The sequence below is a fragment of the Macaca mulatta genome, chromosome 1, assembly GCF_049350105.2.
Source record: "Macaca mulatta isolate MMU2019108-1 chromosome 1, T2T-MMU8v2.0, whole genome shotgun sequence".
NCBI classification, from domain to species: Eukaryota; Metazoa; Chordata; class Mammalia; order Primates; family Cercopithecidae; genus Macaca; species Macaca mulatta.
The window spans coordinates 34,822,638-34,841,465 of NC_133406.1; the positions used below are offsets into that span (position 1 = coordinate 34,822,638).

General features: G+C 41.3%; 1 long non-coding RNA gene across 1 annotated transcript in view; it reads right to left on the reverse strand.

The window, feature by feature from the left end:
• Window positions 1–17,716: 17,716 nt before the first annotated feature.
• LOC144340475 (uncharacterized) overlaps window positions 17,717–18,828 on the reverse strand; it is a 74,975-nt gene continuing 73,863 nt past the window's right edge. Inside the window, exon 2 of the long non-coding RNA XR_013416634.1 lies at window positions 17,717–18,815. This is a non-coding gene — a long non-coding RNA (uncharacterized LOC144340475). The remainder of the gene's footprint in view (window positions 18,816–18,828) is intronic.

The following is an 18,828-nucleotide window of genomic DNA, read 5'->3' on the forward strand; positions in this document are numbered from 1 at the left end:
GTTACTTATGCAAATTTCTGCAGCCTGCTTGAATTTCTCCTCAGAAAATGGGATTTTCTTTTCTATCGCATTGTCAGGCTGCAAATTTTTCAAACTTTTATGCTCTGTTTCCCTTTTAAAACTAAATGCTTTTAATAGCACCCAAGTCACCTCTTGAATGTTTTACTGCTTAGAAATTTTTTCCACCAGATACCCTAAATCATCTCTCTCAAGTTCAAAGTTCCACAAATCTCCAAGGCAGAGGCAAAATGCTTCCAGTCTCTTTGCTAAAACATAACAAGAGTCACCTTTGCCTCCAGTTCCCAACAAGTTTCTCATCTCCATCTGAGACCACCTAAGCCTAGACCTTATTGTCCATATCGCTACCAGCATTTTAGGCAACACCATTCAACAAGACTCTAGGAAGTTCCAAACTTTCCCACATTTTCCTGTCTTCTTCTGATCCCTCCAAACTATTCCAATCTTGGCCTGTTACCAAGTTCCAAAGTCACTTACACATTTTCAGGTATCTTCTCACCAGTGCCACACTCTACTGGTACCGATTTACTGTATCAGATCATTTTCATGCTGCTGATAAAGACACAACTAAAATGGGGCAATTTACAAAAGAAAGAGGTTTAATTGGACTTACAGTTCCCCGTGGCTGGGGAAGCCTCACAATTATGGTGGAAGACAAGGAGGAGCAAGTCCCATCTTCCACGGATGGCAGTAGGCAAAGAGAGGAATGAGGAAGATGCAAAAGTGGGAACCCCTGATAAAACCATCAGATCTCATGAGACTTATTCACTACCACAAGAACAGTATGGAGGAAACCACCCCCATGATTCAATTATCTCCCACCAGGTCCCTCCCACAACATGTGGGAATTATGGAAGTAACAATTCAAGATGAGATTTGGGTGGGGATACAGAGCCAAACCACATCATGACTCTTAGGAGATTCTACCCAAAAGTCTCCCAAGTCTCCTAGGGTGAGAGTCTTTGCAAAGTCATCTTCAAGTAAGCTAGAAAATATATTGAGAGAAATGTAAAACACATACAGAGTGGCATCTGGGATAAGAAAACCCCTCATTTTTCTTTTGTTAATTTGGGTTCTCAACATCATACCTGTCCCCAGGCTGATATTTTGTTTCATCGCCACAGAACATGACAAATAGTGAGATGGAAATTAAAAGAAAAAAGAGCAAAAGGAATTTCTAAACAGATAGACTAGAAAATAAAAGGCCAGAAATCTTTAAAATGAGTTAAAATAGTTACACAAGGAAAAAGGTTAAATTTGGGCTGAGTATTTCACATCATTAAGAGTTTAAAAACAAAGCAGAAAAAGAAAAAGGCAGAGTAAAACAACTTGTTAGAAAGCAAAGAGAAGCTCAAAGCTATCAAGATAAGAGGTTGAAACATGGAAGTCAAAAGATGTAAGATTATGATAAAGTGAAATCCAAAGATAAATTTAGAGCTCTGGAGAAATGGGGCTCCTAATGCTATCCCTCCCCCCTCTCCCCACCCACAACAGGCCCCGGTGTGTGATGTTCCCCTTCCTGTGTCCAAGTGTTCTCATTGTTCAATTCCCACCTATGAGTGAGAACATGCAGTGTTTGGTTTTCTGTTCTTGCAATAGTTTGCTGAGAATGATGGTTTCCAGCTGCATCCATGTCCCTACAAAGGACATACACTCATCCTTTTTATGGCTGCATAGTATTCCATGGTGTATATGTGCCACATTTTCTTAATCCAGTCTGTCACTGATGGACATTTGGGTTGATTCCAAGTCTTTGCTATTGTGAATAATGCTGCAATAAACATACGTGTACATGTGTCTTTATAGCAGCATGACTTATAATCCTTTGGGTACATACCCAGTAATAGGATGGCTGGGTCAAATGGTATTTCGAGTTCTAGATCCTTGAGGAATCGCCACATTGTTTTCCACAATGGTTGAACTAGTTTACAGTCCCACCAACAGTGTAAACCTGTTCCTATTTCTCCACATCCTCTCCAGCACTTGTTGTTTCCTGACTTTTTAATGATTGCCCTTCTAACTGGTGTGACATGGTATCTCATTGTGGTTTTGATTTGCATTTCTCTGATGGCTAGTGATGATGAGCATTTTTTCATGTGTCTGTTGGCTGCACAAATATCTTCTTCTGAGAAGTGACTGTTCATATCTTTTGCCCACTTTTTGATGGGGTTGTTTGTTTTCTTGTAAATTTGTTTGAGTTCTTTGTAGGTTCTGGATACTAGCCCTTTGTCAGATAAGTAGATTGCAAAAATTTTCTCCCATTTTGTAGGTTGCCTGTTCACTCTGATGGTGGTTTCTTTTGCTGTGCAGAAGCTCTTTAGTTTAATTAGATCCCATTTGTCAATTTTGGCTTTTCTTGCCATTGCTTTTGGTGTTTTAGACATGAAGTCCTTGCCCATGCCTATGTCCTGAATGGTATTGCCTAGGTGTTCTTCTAGGGTTTTTATGGTTTTAGGTCTAACATTTAAGTCTCTAATCCATCTTGAATTAATTTTTGTATAAGGTGCAAGGAAGGGATCCAGTTTCAGCTTTCTACTTATGGCTAGCCAGTTTTCCTAGTATCGTTTATTAAATAGGGAATCCTTTCCCCATTTCTTGTTTTTGTCAGGTTTGTCAAAGATCAGATGGTTGTAGATGTATGGTATTATTTCTGAGGGCTCTGTTCTGTTCCATTGGTCTATCTCTCTGTTTTGGTACCAGTACCATGCTGTTTTGGTTACTATAGCCATGTAGTATAGTTTGAAGTCAGGTAGCATGATACCTCCAGCTTTGTTCTTTTGGCTTAGGACTGTCTTGGCAATGTGGGTTCTTTTTTGGTTCCATATGAACTTTAAAGTAGTTTTTTTTCCAATTCTGTGAAGAAAGTCATTGGTAGCTTAATGGGGATGGCATTGAATCTATAAATTATCTTGGGCAGTATGGCCATTTTCATGATATTGATTCTTCCTATCCATGAGCATGGAATGTTTTTCCATTTGTTTGTGTCCTCTTTTATTTCATTGAGGAGTGGTTTCTAGTTCTCCTTGAAGAGGTCCTTTACATCCCTTGTAAGTTGGATTCCTAGGTATTTTATTCTCTTTGAAGCAACTGTGAATGGGAGTTCACTCATGATTTGACTCCCTGTTTGTTTGTTACTGGTGTATAAGAATGCTAGTGATTTTTGCACATTGATTTTGTATTCTGAGACTTTGCTGAAGTTGCTTATCAGCTTAAGGAGATTTTGGGCTGAGATGATGGGGTTTTCTAAATATACAATCATGTCATCTGCAAACAGGGACAATTTGACTTCTTCTTTTCCTAACTGAATATCCTTTATTTCTTTCTCTTGCCTGATTGCCCTGGCCACAACTTGCAACACTATGTTGAATGGGAGTGGTGAGAGAGGGCATCCCTGTCTTGTGCCAGTTTTCAAAGAGAATGCTTCCAGTTTTTGCCCATTGAGTATGATATTGGCTGTGGGTTTGTCATAAATAGCTCTTATTATTTTGAGATACGTTCCATCAATACAGAATTTATTGAGAGTTTTTAGCATGAAGGTCTGCTGAATTTTGTTGAAGGCCTTTTCTGCATCTATTGAGATAATCATGTGGTTTTTGTCTTTGGTTCTGTTTATATGCTGGATTACATTTATTGATTTGTGAATGTTGAACCAGCCTTTCATCCCAGGGATGAAGCCCACTTGATCATGGTGGATAAGCTTTTTGATGTGCTGCTGGATTCGAAGTGTCTCTGTCAGGCTTTGGTATCAGGATGATGTTGGCCTCGTAAAATGAGTTAGGGAAGATTCCCTCTTTTTCTATTGATTGGAATAGTTTCAGAAGGAATGGTACCAACTCCTCCTTGTACCTTTGGTAGAATTCAGCTGTGAATCCATCTGGTCCTGGACTTTTTTTGGTTGGTAGGCTATTAATTATTGCCTCAATTTCAGAGCCTGCTATTGGTCTATTCAGGGATTCAACTTCTTCCTGATTTAGTCTTGGGAGAGTGTAAGTGTCCAGGAAATTATCCATTTCTTCTAGGTTTCCTAGTTTATTTGTGTAGAGGTGTTTATAGTATTCTCTGATGGTAGTTTGTAATTCTGTGGGGTCGGTGGTGATATCCCCTTTACCATTTTTTATTGCATCTATTTGATTCTTCTCTCCTTTCTTCTCTATTAATCTTGCTAGCAGTCTATTAATTTTGTTGATCTTTTCAAAAAACCAGCTCCTGGATTCATTGATTTTTTGGAGGGATTTTTGTGTCTCTCTCTCCTTCAGTTCTGCTCTGATCTTAGTTATTTCTTACCTTCTGCTAGCTTTTGAATGTGTTTGCTCTTGTTTCTCTAGTTCTTTTAATTGTGATGTTAGGGTGTCAATTTTAGATCTTTCCTGCTTTCTCTTGTGGGCATTTAGTGCTATAAATTTCCCTCTACACACTGCTTTAAATGTGTCCCAGAGACTCTGGTATACTGTATCTTTGTTCTCATTGGTTTCAAAGAACATCTTTATTTCTGCCTTCATTTCATTATGTACCCAGTAGTCATCCAGGAGCAGGTTGTTCAGTTTCCATGTAGTTGAGTGGTTTTGATTGAGTTTCTTAATCCTGAGTTCTAGTTTGATTGCACTGGGGTCTGAGAGATAGTTTGTTATAATTTCTGTTGTTTTACATTTGCTGAGGAGTGCTTTACTTCCAACTATGTGGTCAATTTTGGAATAAGTGAGATGTGGTGCTGAGAAGAATGTATAGTCTGTTGATTTGGGGTGGAGAGTTCTGTAGATGTCTATTAGGTCCACTTGGTGCAGAGCTGAGTTCAATTCCTGGATAGATATCCTTTTTAACTTTCTGTCTCGTTAATCTGTCTAATGTTGACAGTGGGGTGTTAAAGTCTCCCATTATTATTGTGTGAGAGTCTAAGTCTTTTTGTAGGTCTCTAAGGACTTGCTCTATGAATCTGGGTGCTCCTGTATTGGGTGCATATATATTTAGGATTGTTAGCTCTTCCTGATGAATTGATCCCTTTCCCATTATGTAATGGCCTTGTCTCTTTTGATCTTTGATGGTTTAAAGTCTGTTTTATCAGAGACTAGGATTGCAACCTCTGCTTTTTTTTGTTTTCCATTTGCTTGGTAGATCTTCCTCCATCCCTTTATTTTGAGCCTGTGTATGTCTCTGCATGTGAGATGGGTCTCTTGAATACAGCAAACCGATGGGTCTTGACTCTATCCCATTTGCCAGTCTGTGTCTTTTAATTGGAACATTTAGTCCATTTACATTTAAGGTTAATATTGTTATGTGTGAACTTGATCCTGTCATTATGATATTAGCTGGTTATTTTGCTCGTTAGTTGATGCAGTTTCTTCCTAGCATCGATGGACTTTACATTTTGACATGTTTTTGCAATGGCTGGTACCTGTTGTTCTTTTCCAGATTTAGTGTTTCCTTCAGGATCTCTTGTAGGGCAGGCCTGGTGGTGACAAAATCTCTAAGCATTTGTTCGTCTGTAAAGGATTTTATTTCTCCTTCACTTATGAAACTTAGTTTGACTGGATATGAAATTCTGGGTTTAAGGCCGGGCGCAGTGGCTCAAGCCTGTAATCCCAGCACTTTGGGAGGCCGAGACGGGCGGATCACGAGGTCAGGAGATCGAGACCATCCTGGCTAACATGGTGAAATGCCGTCTCTACTAAAACATACAAAAAACTAGCCGGGCGAGGTGGCGGGCGCCTGTAGTCCCAGCTACGCGGGAGGCTGAGCCAGGAGAATGGCATGAACCTGGGAGGCGGAGCTTGCAGTGAGCTGAGATCCGGCCACTGCACTCTAGCCTGGGTGACAAAGCAAGACGCCGTCTCAAAAAAAAAAAAAAAAAAAAAAAAAAGAAATTCTGGGTTTAAAATTCCTTTCTTTAAGAATGTTGAATATTGGCCCCCACTCTCTTCTGGCTTGTAGAGTTTCTGTCGAGAGATCTGCTGTTAGTTTGATGGGCTTCCCTTTGTGTGTAACCCAACCTTTCTCTCTGGCTGCCCTTAACATTTTTTCCCTCATTTCAACTTTGGTGAATCTGACAATTATGTGTCTTCGAGTTGTTCTTCTTGAGGAGTATCTTTGTGGCGTTCTCTGTATTTCCTGAATTTGAATGTTGGCCTGCTTTAGTAGGTTGGGGAAGTTCTGGATGATATCTTGCAGAGTGTTTTCCCACTTGGTTCCATTTTCCCCATCACTTTCAGGCACACCAATCAGACGTAGATTTGGTCTTTTCACATAATCCCATACTTCTTGCAGGCTTTGTTCATTTCTTTTTACTCCTTTTTCTCTACACTTCTCTTCTCGCTTCATTTCATTCATTTGATCTTCAATCACTGATATTCTTTCTTGCAGTTGATTGAGTCAGTTACTAAAGCTTGTGCATTTGTCACATAGTTCTCATGTTATGGTTTTAATCTCTATCAGTTCTTTTAAGGTCTTCTCTGCATTGATTATTCTAGTTATCCATTTATCCATTCTTTTTTCAAAGTTTTTAGTTTCTTTGTGCTGGTTACGTAGTTCCTCCTTTAGCTCTGATAAGTTTGATTGACTTAAGTCTTCTTCTCTCAAGTTGTCAAAGTCATTCTCCGTCCAGCTTTGCTCCATTGCTGGCGATGAGCTGCGTTCCTTTGGAGGGGGAGATGTGCTCTGATTTTTTGAATTTCCAGCTTTTCTGCACTGCTTTTTCCCCATCTTTGTGGTTTTATCTGCCTTTGGTCTTTCATGATGGTGACGTACTGCTGGGGTTTTGGTGTGGGTGTCCTTTCTGTTTGTTAGTTTTACTTCTAACACTCAGGACCCTCAGCTGTAGGTCTGTTGGAGTTTGCTTGAAGTCCACTCCAAATCCTGTTTGCCTGGGTATCAGCAGTGGAGGCTGCAGAAGATAGAAGATTGCTGAACAGCGAGTGTTGCTGTCTGATTCTTGCTCTGGAAGTTTTGTCTCGGGGTGTACCCTGCCGTGGGAGGTGTGAGGTGTCGGTCTGCACCTAGTGGGGGATGTCTCCCAGTTAGACTACTCAGGGGTCAGGGACCCACTTGAGCAGGCAGACTGTCCGTTCTCAGAACTCAACCTCCGTGCTGGGAGATCCACTGCTCTCTTCAAAGCTGTCAGACAGGGGCATTTACCTCTGCTGAGGTTTCTACTGCTTTTTGTTTACCTATGCCCTGTCCCCAGAGGAGGAGTCTACAGAGGCAGGCTGGCCTCCTTGAGCTGTGGTGGGCTCCACCTAATTTGAGCTTCCAAGAGGCTTTGTTTACCTACTTAAGCCTCAGCAATGGCGGGCGCTCCTCCTCCAGCCTTGCTGCCGCCTTGCAGTTAGATCTCAGACTGCTGTGCTAGCAATGAGGGAGGCTCCGTGGGGGTGGGACCCTCTGTGCCAGGTGTGGGATATAATCTCCTGGTGTGCCATTTGCTAAGACCCTTGGTAAAGTGCAGTATTAGGGTGGGAGTTACCCGATTTTCCAGGTGTTGTGTGTCTCAATTTCTTTTGGCTAAGAAAAGGAATTCCCTTCCCCCTTGTGCTTCCCAGGTGAGGCAATGCCTCACCCTGCTTCAGCTCTCGCTACACCCACGGACCAGCGCCAACTTTCCGACACGCCCCAGTGAGATGAACCCGGTACCTCAGTTGAAAATGCAGAAATCTCCCGTCTTCTGTGTCGCTCACACTGGGAGTTGAAGGCTGGAGCTTGGGTGCGCCCCCTCCTTTATCTCTTTATATTGAGCCTATGTCTGTGTTTGCATGTGAGATGGGTCTTTTGAATACAGCACACTGATGGGTCTTGACTCTTTATCAAGCTTGCCATTCTGTGTCTTTTAAATGGGGCATTTAGCCCATTTACATTAAGGTTAATATTGTTATGTGTGCATTTGCTCCTGTTATCATGATGCTAGGTGATTATTTTGCAGACTTGTTGATGTAGTTGCATCATAATGTCATTGGTCTTTGTACTTCAGTATGTTTTTACAGTGGCTGGTAACAGTTTTTTCTTTCCATATTTAGTGCTTTCTTCAGGAGCTCTTGCAAGACAGACCTGGTGGTGACAAATTCCCTCAGTATTTGCTTGTCTGAAAAAGATTTTATTTCTCCTTTGCGTATGAGGCTTAATTTGGCTGGATATGAAATTCTGGGTTAGAAATTCTTTTCTTTAAGAATATTGAATATTGGTCCCCAATCTCTTATGGCTTGCAGGGTTTCTACTGAGATATCTGCTGTTAGTCTGATGGGCTTCCCTTTGTATATGACCTGACCTTTCTCTCTGACTTCCCTTAACATTTTTTTCTTCATTTCAACCTTGGAGAATCTGATGATTATGTAGCCTGAGGTTGATCTTCTCATGGAGTACCTTACCGGGGTTCTCTGGATTTCCTCAATTTGAATGTTGGCCTGTCTTGTTAGGTTGGGGAAGTTCTCCTGGATGATATCCTGAAGTGTGTTTTCCAATTTGGTTCTGTTCTCCCTCTCTTTTAAGTTACCCAAGTCAGTCAGAGGTTCAGTCTTTTTACATAGTCCCAAAGTTCTCAAAACTGTTGTTTGTTCATTTTCATTCTTTTTTTTTTTTTTTTCTAATCTTACCTGCCTGTCTTATTTCAGCAAGATAGTCCTCAAGCTCTGAAATTTTTTTCTCTGCTTGGTCAATTCAGCTATGGATACTTGTGGTTGCATTGCGAAGTTCTTGTGTTGTGGTTTTCAGTTCTATCAGGTCATTTATGTTCCTCTCTAAACTAGTTATTCTGGTTAATGGTTCCTGTAATGTTTTATCACGGTTCCTAGCTTCTTTGCATTGGGTTAGAACATGCTCCTTTAACTCAGGAAAGTTCATTATTACCCACCTTCTGAAGCATACTTTTGTTAATTCATCCATCTCAGCCTCCACCCAGTTCTGTGGTCTTGCTGGAGAGGTGTTGCAATCATTTGGAGAAGAGGAGGCACTCTGGCTTTTTGAGTTTTCAGTGGTTTTTTGTTGATTCTTTCTCATCTTCATGAATTTATCTAGGTTTGATCTTTGAGGCTGCTAGCCCTTGGATGGGGTTTTTGTGGGAACTTTTTTGTTGATTCTGTTGTTGCTGTTACTTTCTGTTGGTTTGTTTTTCTTTTAACAGTCATGCCCCTCTTCCATAGGGCAGCTGTGGTTTGCTGGGGGTCCATTCAGGATCCTATTCACCTGGGTCCTTCCCATACCAGGAGGTGTCACCAGTGGAGGCTGCAGAACAGCAAAGATTGCTGCCTGCTCCTTCCTCTGGGATCTCCATCTGAGAGGGGCACTGACCTGATGCCAGTGGTAATGCTCCTGTATAAAGTGTCTGGTGACCCCTGTTCAGGGGTCTCCCCCAGTCAGGAGGTGTGGGATCTAGGGCATGCTTAATGAAGCCTTTTGGTGGAGGGGGTGCACTGCACTGGGGACAATCCTACTCATCCAGACTGCCTGGATTTCTCAGAGCTAGCAGAGGAAAGACCAAGTCTGCTGATCTATGGACACTATGGCCACCTCTCCCCTTAGGGGCTCAGTCCCAGGGAGATCAAAGTTCTGTCCCTAAACCCCTGGTTGGAGTTGCTGAAATTCCTGTAGGGAAGCCCTGCCCAGTGAGGAGGGATGAGTCAGGGTCTGAACTAAAGAGGCAGTCTGCCCATGATCTGCCACAGCTGTTGAACTGTGCTGTGAGGGATTCCTCCTGGGTCCCAAACCTTCCAGTCTCCCCAGCACTGGCAGAGGATAAAATGGTAGACTGGACCTACAGTGATGGCTGCCACCCCTCCCCCAGGGAGCTCAGTCATCATAGTCAACAGGCAGCTGCAGGGTTGACAGCGGCCCCTCCCCTGGGAACTCAGTAGTCTTTGACAGTTTCCAGGCCAGTGGCCACTGATAATCTGCACAGCTCTGTGCTTAGGACCCTAGGTCCTGGTGGCATGGGTTCATGAGAATGATCTGATATGCGGGTTGCCCAGATCCATGGAAAAAGCATGGTTTCCTGGGCAGCATAGTATGATCACTCACCACCTCCCTTGGCTGGGAATGGGCACTCTCCTTGCCCTGTGTGGCTTCCAGGTGGGCCATCACACCACCCTGCTTTTCCTTGCTCTCCATGGGTTGTGCCAACTGCCTAGTCAGTGCCAGTGAGAGAACTTGGATACCTCAGTTGTCAGTGCAGGATTCACTAGCTGTGTTCATTCTTCTTGGTGGGCGCCCCTGACCACAGCTGTTTCTAATTGGCTATCTTGGCCCCTCCCCATTCCTCTTGTTCTTTACCTTCAACTAATTCTTTGAAATTTAAAGGCAGCACCATGAGAGCAATCATCCTGGTATCATTAACACAGAGAAATCCTCAGAAACAAGAGAGGTTTTTGTTAACATTGAGATGATGTCCATTCAGAGCTGTTGTGCCTGACACTGCTTCTTGTCTCTTCATCTTAATAATGAGCTTCCAGATATCAAATGAGGGCTCCCTGAGTAATGCAACAGGAGAAGCAGTACATCTGTGATGCTGCCAGTGATAACACAGACCTATGATGTTCACGTGGCTTAAAGCATACAATATACAATTCCTACAGCACAGCAGTTCACAAACCAGCACACGAAAATTATGCTGGAGGAGGATATTAACTGGAAAGTATTAAATTTTCCTCTTGATAAACTAAATTTGCAGACAGAGCAACTAATTAGATCTCATGTGCTAGATCCAGAGGGACTTTCATTTTTTTTTTTTTTTTCTTTCTGGATGACCTGAGGCTGGAGAAAGAAAAGTAGAATTTAATGTAGACAATTGTAAAGTATTGTCCTGGGGTAAAGAATCCATGGAGTGAGCCCAGTGTGAGAGCCAGCAGTTCACAGAGGGAGCCAGGCAAACCATGCCAGTGCTTTGCTCTGCTAGCTGGGACACCATAACATCCTCTTGATAAATGCTGACCTCCTCTGGAGATCTAGGTCAAGGTAGTGGAGGGAGTTATCTTTTGTTCTTTAATCCCAATGCTGTGCATTTCCCCTGGGGCTGGATTAGTGTCCTTTCAAAGAAAGAACCAGAAAAACAGTAATCAGTGTGTCAGGTTATCCATTGAGGGCTCACAGCTTTACAGTTCAACAAAAAGCAGTTACCCAAGGGAGGACTTAGATAGGAATGCAGTCTCTTCTAAAGTCTTCACTTTCCTTTACCCAGTAGCATGTGGTCCCACTTTAAGGACAGCACATACACACACTCAGACATTCATGGAGTATGCACTGTTGCCCTGTGTGGAGCTTATTTGGGGTCTGACTATATCCAAGTCTATAAGAGTTTAATTATTCAACTGAGTTTAGTACCCATGAAGGTGATACATAAGGCAGGTTTTTGACAACACCTCCATTTCTCATTTCAGATTCTTGTCTAGATAACACAAGAGCTCTGTCTCTCTCGGCCTTAGTGACCAAGGAAGTAAACTCCTTTCTGTTTTGTTTTAATAAATCCAGTGCTTTTCAGCCTCAAAATGACTCACCTCCTGTCTTCTCAAAACTCACCATGGACATGTGCCTGAATTCTGTCCACAAAATTTCTTTGAACCTTCTTTTTGTGGGTACAAGAAAAGTCAATACCTCTTCCATGGCTGTGTTCTCAGGTTTTTGTGAACATACTCAACATTTGCATCTTCTGTTACAAGAAGATGCGTTTTGACTTCTGTTGTGTTTTGACTCAGTTTTTCTGAAAAAGCACCTGAATTTGTTTTCTTTCTAAATTTTCTCTCCACTGGAAACACTAAATGAGACTTTACACTTGTCCCCATAGGTCCGAGCACATGTTCCCTTTATGTACAGGGATTTTCTTTTTAAAAAATTTTTGGGCCAGGCGCAGTGGCTCACGCCTATAATCCAAGCACTTTGGGAAGCTGAGGCAGGCGGATCACCTGAGGTCAGGAGTTTGAGACCAGCCTGGCTAACATGGTGAAACCCCATCTCTACTAAAATTTCTATATAAAATTAGTCAGACATGGTGGTGCACACCTGTAATCCCAGCTACTTGGGAGGCTGAGGCAGGAGAATCACTTGAACCCGGGAGGCAGAGGTTGCAGTGAGCTGAGATCGCACCATTGCACTCCCTCCAGCCTGGGCAACAGAGCAAAACTCCGTCTCAAAAAAAAAAATTAATCTTTATAGATATATGTACATAAATACATTTCAGATGAGGTCTTGCTATGTGCTATGTTGCCCAGGGCAGTCTTAAACTCCTGGGCTCAATTGATCCTCCTGTGTCAGCTCCTGAAGTGCTGGGATTATAGGCGTGAGCTACCATGCCCAGCCCGTACAGGGATTTTCTACTATCAGAATGTAATCTGGTCTCTTTTCTGCACAAATATTTTAATAATTTAGTTTCTCTTTTACGCCTACTGACCCAAAAGTAGTGAGGCAAAGAGTGGGGATTCTTCATCCACAAAGGTAATTAGTAGTTTGAGAGACTCACTGAATATGATAAAATGGTAAAAATAAAGCAACAACAACAAAATTTGTAATACAGCCATACAATGTGTAACAATTAGTTCTAGGTAATTGGGATATTCATTCATTACCTCAAACATTTATCATTTCTTTGTGTTGGAAACATTCCAAATCTCCTCTGCTAGCTATTTTGAAATATGCAATAAATTACTATTAACTATAGTCACCCTACTGTGCTTTTGAACACTAGATCTTATTCCTTGTATCTAACTGTATTTTTGTACCCATTAACCAAACCATCGTCATCCCCCACTCCCCACTAGCCTTCTCGGTCTCTGGTAATCACCATTCTATTCACAATCCACATGAGATCAATCTTTTTGGCTTCTACATATGAGTGAGAACATGCAGTGTCTTTCTGTGCCTGGCTTATTTCTCTTAATGTCCACCAGGTCCATCCATGTTGTTGTAAATGACAGGATTTTGCTTTTTTTTAAGGCTGACATATATTTCACTGTGTATATATACTATGTGTGTGTGTATATATATATATATTCATAATCCATTTATTCACTGATTGCATGTATCAAAATATCACATATATACCATAAATATATATAACCATTATGTATCCATAAAAATTAAAAATTAAAACAAAACTGTGAATATGGAGTAAAGTACACAGACTTTGTAAATGCTAAGTCAAATTCTACTTTTTAATTCTCCATATTTTCAGTGTCACTTTCTTTTGTTGTTGTTGTTGTTGCTGAGATGGAGTTTTGCTCTTGTCGCCCAGGCTGGAGTACAGTAGTACAATCTCATCTCACTACAACCTCTACCTCCCAGGTTCAAGCATTTCTCCTGCCTCAGCTGCCCAAGTAGCTGGGATTACAGGTGTCTGTCACCACACCTGGCTAATTTTTGTATTTTTAGTAGTGACGGGATCTCACCATGTTGGCCAACCTGGTCTTGAACTCCTGACCTCAAGCAATCCACCCGCTTCGGCCTTGCAAAGGGCTGGGATTACAGGCATAAGCCACTGTGCCCGGCCTCAATGTCCCTTTGATATGGAGTAATAGGAAGAGGATGAGGTAGGTAGAATCAAGGATGGTGAAATTTTCAGTTTCCCACAAGCCACACAGGAGCTGATCATTTTAGAAAGCCACCCATTGGAATACATCAGCTGGAGAATGTTATTTTTAAGAAAAAGAAAGTAAATAAAAAACCAAACAATTTAATTTATCTAGAAAGAATTCAGCTTGGGTAGTTGTGCAGGACAGGTGTATGTATTTTATTTTGAAATGAATGCATTATGAAAAGATTGAATATGAAAGCCATGCCTGTTACCCTGAAAACATTAATCTTAAAGGAGCCATTAGGGAATGAGCCATGAGCTGAATAATGGATATGTATGTTCTTCTAATGGCATCACTTACGGCCAGTGTGATGAGGGCAAAAGTTATGCATACAGACTGCCTATACAAATGTTTGTATTCTAAATGTCTCTGTGCTCCAATATTGCCTGCCTGCCTTAAATCATCATTTCCTAGGTGTCCACTCTAAAAGCTTATCCCTCTTGCCCAGCATCTAATAGGTATTCTGGAAAATGCAACATGTTGAGACTACTAGAACTGCAGAGCTGGAGAAAACTTTAGCGATGTTCTTATAACCCAATTCTTATTCAATAACATTGATTTTTTCCTCAAATTATAAAATTAACATATGTTCATTATAAGGAATAAGAAAATGAAACAACCTATAATTCAAATATCAAAGTTCTGAATTTCTTTTCAGTATTCTTTGAGGGGAGGAGGATGAGTATATATACGTGTGTGTGTGTGTATGTGTATGTATGTATATATGCACAAACTCACATGTACATTTTAAATCTTTCAAAATTGAGATCATATTGTAAGTCCAGTTTTTAATAATAGGTACATGGTGTGAATTTTCCCTTGTTAGTAAATATTCTTTAAAAACCATGATTTAAAAAAATAATGTAAGGCGAAATTTACATAACATAAAATTAACCATTTGAAAGTGAAGAGTTTAGTGGCATTTACTACATTCACAATGTTGTGCAACCATCATCTCCATCTGATTTCAAAACATTCCTATCACTCCAAGGTAAAATCCCATACCCATTAAGCAGTTTTTCCTCATTCTTCTTTCTGGTAGCACTTGGAAACAACCAATTTGCATCCGGTCTCTGGATTTACCTATTCTGGATATTTTACGTACATGAAACCATACAACATGTGAACCTTTTGTGTCTGACTTTTCACTTGGAATAATGATTTTGCGATTCATCCACCTTGTAGCATGTATCAGTACCTCACTCTTTTTTATGGCAGAAAAATATTCCATTGTATGTATATACCGCTATTTATTCATTCATCCATTAACGGACATTTGGGTTGTTTCTTCTGACTGTTGCGAATAGTGTTGAACATATGTATACGTGTTCTTGTTTGAGTGTCTATTTTCATTTCGTTTGGGTATACACCTAGAGTGAAATATGCAGAATCATATGGTAATTCTATTTTTAGCTTTTTGAGGAAACACCAAAGTGTTTCCACAGCTGCTCTATCATTCTACATCCCTACCAGCAATGCATGAGGGTTCCAACTTCTCCACATCCTCACCGGAATTTATTAATTTCCATTTGTTTGCTTGTGTTTCATCATAGCCATTCATTACATCCATTAGAGAGGGTGCAAAGTGGTTTTTAACAGTTATGTGATTCATCTGGTTTCTCTACAATGTATCTTCCGGTCTCTACCCTATTGTTGACCTTTAGGTTGTTTTGAAATTGCTCTTGTTGTTACTAAACATGGGATGAAATTTTTATACAGTATATAAATCTGTAATTAAATATCATGATTTCCTCAGCAAAGTTCCTCAAAGCAATCATCTGGTTTTGCAGGTGAAGAAGCTGTGTTAGTAAGAGCTGAAACCAGAGCTCAAGTTACCTATACCTTAGCCAGTGTTTTCCTTCGATTTTTTCATGGGGTTGGGTCAGTGTTTTAGATGTAAGATGGATACCAGGTTAGATGGAACTCAGCTAAACACAGTGAATTCTTTAGCATTGGGTCTGAAACCCTGTGGAACCAATGGTTTCACAGTCCTGTCGAGTACTATGTCCACTTACACTATTTTGTCCTAAATGGAAAAAGGGCTGCACACACAGCAAAGCTGTATGTGTCCACAAGCACTGTTGCACACTGTGTGCCATCAACAACTTTACAGCATAGTTTCAACATAGTCTACCACAACTTCATCAGTTCTGCATGGCCACAAAGTCTTAGTAAAGGAGGTTCAGCTCAATCATACTGGGTCAGTTGCCTCTCTGCAGCATTGCCTTTCCACCTCCATGATATTTTGTGCTTGGGTAGGAGAATGCAACAGATTTGTGCTGTCATTGGTAGACCTCTATTTAAATGGTGTTTTCAATGAGGTTTGAGCTGGTAAAAGAGTGAGATCCAATGGTACATTTAAAAATTTTTAGTGAGATCCCAAAAAGAAATATATCCAGCCACATACAGTGCATAAAACTACAGTCTGTTTCCCCTCTAATTGGTAATAAATGTAAATGTTTAGTTATGCCTGACTAGGGAGCTATGAACAACACATCTGTCTGACTGCTTTTTCAGTCTTCCCAAGGACTGCAGCATTTATACCATCTGTAGCTTGTGCAAGAAAGAGACAGAGAAAAAGTGAGACCGAAATTTAGAGAATGGATATTACTAGAAGTGCATAGGAAATTGATTCAGTCAACAAATATTTATTGAGCACCTATTATAGCCTATGCATGTCAGGCCAAAAAAAAAAAAAAAAAGAGGATGCTGTTGAGTTTGACGTTGATAATAAATCTCTCCCCTTCCTAAATTCTAAATCCATTGATGAGGTAGGGGGACGTTAAGCAAATGGAGATATAAATGTCAAGTTTATTACTGAAAACAAATACTGGTGAATGAGGCTTAGGCTACAATAATAATGGGTTTCCTAAGAGTGAGCTCTGGAATCAAACAGGCCCACCTGCCCTGACACAGAGCTGACAGAGGATTGCAGGGCTTACTCATGAGGGCAGAGCACAGACTACTTATCTGGAGGCCTGGTTAGAAGAAGAGCAGGCAGGCTCGCTGCAGGCCAGCAGGGCCCCCGTGAGGTAGAGGAGGGGAAGGGGCTGGCTGCAGGCCAGTTTTACTTCTTAAATGGGTCAGAGGAGCCAAGGGGATGGAGAAGAGCCAGACATACACAAAAATACTGTGGATCTCAGGCCTGTTAATATGTTAGGGTTACCTGGGACTCCATCCTCATGCCTAGAGAGTCTGATTCCATTGACTATGATTGGGTAGGAGACTTGGGTAGGAGAATGCAACAGATGATTGGGCATGGGCTTGGATATGTATTTTTAAAAACTTCCTAGGTAATTGTAGGTGTACAGCCAGGGTTGAGAATCATTGTCCTAATAGAACGTATGTGGAAGGAGCCCCTGCCATCATCCCATGCACTCCACTAGATACAATGATCAACGAGGGGTAGTTCTTGCCTTCCAGAACCTCTCATTCTCCTGATAGAGAAGGCATGATAGCAACAGTGCTGTTTGCCAAGGGCCGTAGGCACTCAGAGGATGGAGAGACCAAAGGCCCAGGGTTCCAGAGACCTTCCCAGCTCCATGGGTGGCCTGGGTTCAGAAGATCACCCTGGCAATTGTGGAAGAGGCAACATAGCAGAAACACGGATGTTTGAGAGGCCTCTTCTGATATTGCAATAGATCAAGAGACTATACTATAAAAATGAAGCAAGGTGGCTAGGGACACAGATTGCTCATTAATTCACATCCTTCAGGGTTCAGCCTTAGAATAACAAGCCGCCTTCTTGAGAGCAGGCTGCCTGTGGTCTGCCTGGGCCATATGTGCGGCCTCCACTGGGGGCCATGGTTCTGTGTGGAGGAGCTCAAGCTTCTTGAGGTCGTGCTGAGGATGAGGGGAGAGGATGAATATAAGGTGCACAGCTTGGCACCTGGCGTAGAGTGCCTGCTTGCTAGGTGTTAGGTGCTGCTGCTGCTGCTGCTGCTGCTGCTGGTTCTGAGAAGCAAGAAAGCTGCAGCAGCATAGGTCTCTCCTTGGCTTGTTGGCTTGAACTCTGACTCACCTGTGTGAAAGCAGAGCTTTAGATGATTTGTGATGGGCTCACAGTTTTTCAGAAATGCGACAGATATTTTACTCCATGTTTTAATCATCAGTAATTGGAAACAACAACAAAATGCTGAGGATACCTGAACATTCCATCTTAATGAGTTTTATTGATAGTTAGACCAAACCAGGATTCAAAACTAAATAAGCATGTTTTCCATTTCCTTTAATCCTCATAACTACTTTGTGAGATACATTTTATAATCCCATTTTATAGATAAGAAACTGAGGTTGAGAGAAGTTAAATAATTTTTCTTATGTCAACTTTTAAGTAACAAACGAAGGATGAAAACTCAAGGCTCTGGTTTCACATCGGGCTCTGTTTTGATTATACTACAGCAAGATTATGGTGCTTTTTGCTTTTAGAGAGAAAAGGAGGAAAAAAAGCGTAATTCTCAAGTCCTTCAGAGGAACATGCCTACAAGATGTCCTTGTGGTGTAGAGAAATAGGGTTATACTAGTTTGAGTATTCTTGCTGGGCTCTATTGTCTAGAATAGTCACTATTCTCTTTTATAAATGTGGAAAATCTGTTTTCTGAAGTTGAAAGTAAATTAACATTCACACTCTGCAAATTTATTTTTCAAGGGGCCTATACGATACTCTGAAGACTGCGAAAAAATAAGAACTTCTGGACTCAGAGTCATGTTTTTTCACAATTTAATTGTGTGCCATGTATCTTGGATCAGTATCCTCATTGTATGTTTTATGTGCCTGCAGACAATCCATGAAATGACATGACAAATATTGGCCATGAATTCCTTAAAGTTGCACTTGTGCCTCGCGTTTGACAGCTGACTTTTGACTAAAGGAATGAAAATGTTGGAGGAGATCAATATTGTTGAATTCAAAGGGTAACAGAGATGCTATGCTGTACTTAGGGAATACCCTTGGAGGATGACAGCCTTTAAGAGCTACAGTCTGACAGGGAAAAGGAGCCTGAGAAGGGAAGGGAGGTGGTCTCATCTTTCCCAGGGCCTGGTGACAATGTTTTTTGCTATAATATAAGTGCTGGATGCCTTTCCTCATCTTAATTTCAAATTGATTCTTCATTTTGAATCAGTTAGACATTGCGCTGTAGCAGTCCACACAATATCACTTGTCTTCTGGGCCTTCCTGGAGGTCATATCTTGGCAGCACTTCCAGCTGATTTGCAATTATCTTCACTCGCTTTTTAAAGAGGCATTTGACAAGCAAGTTCACTGCAAAGAGAAA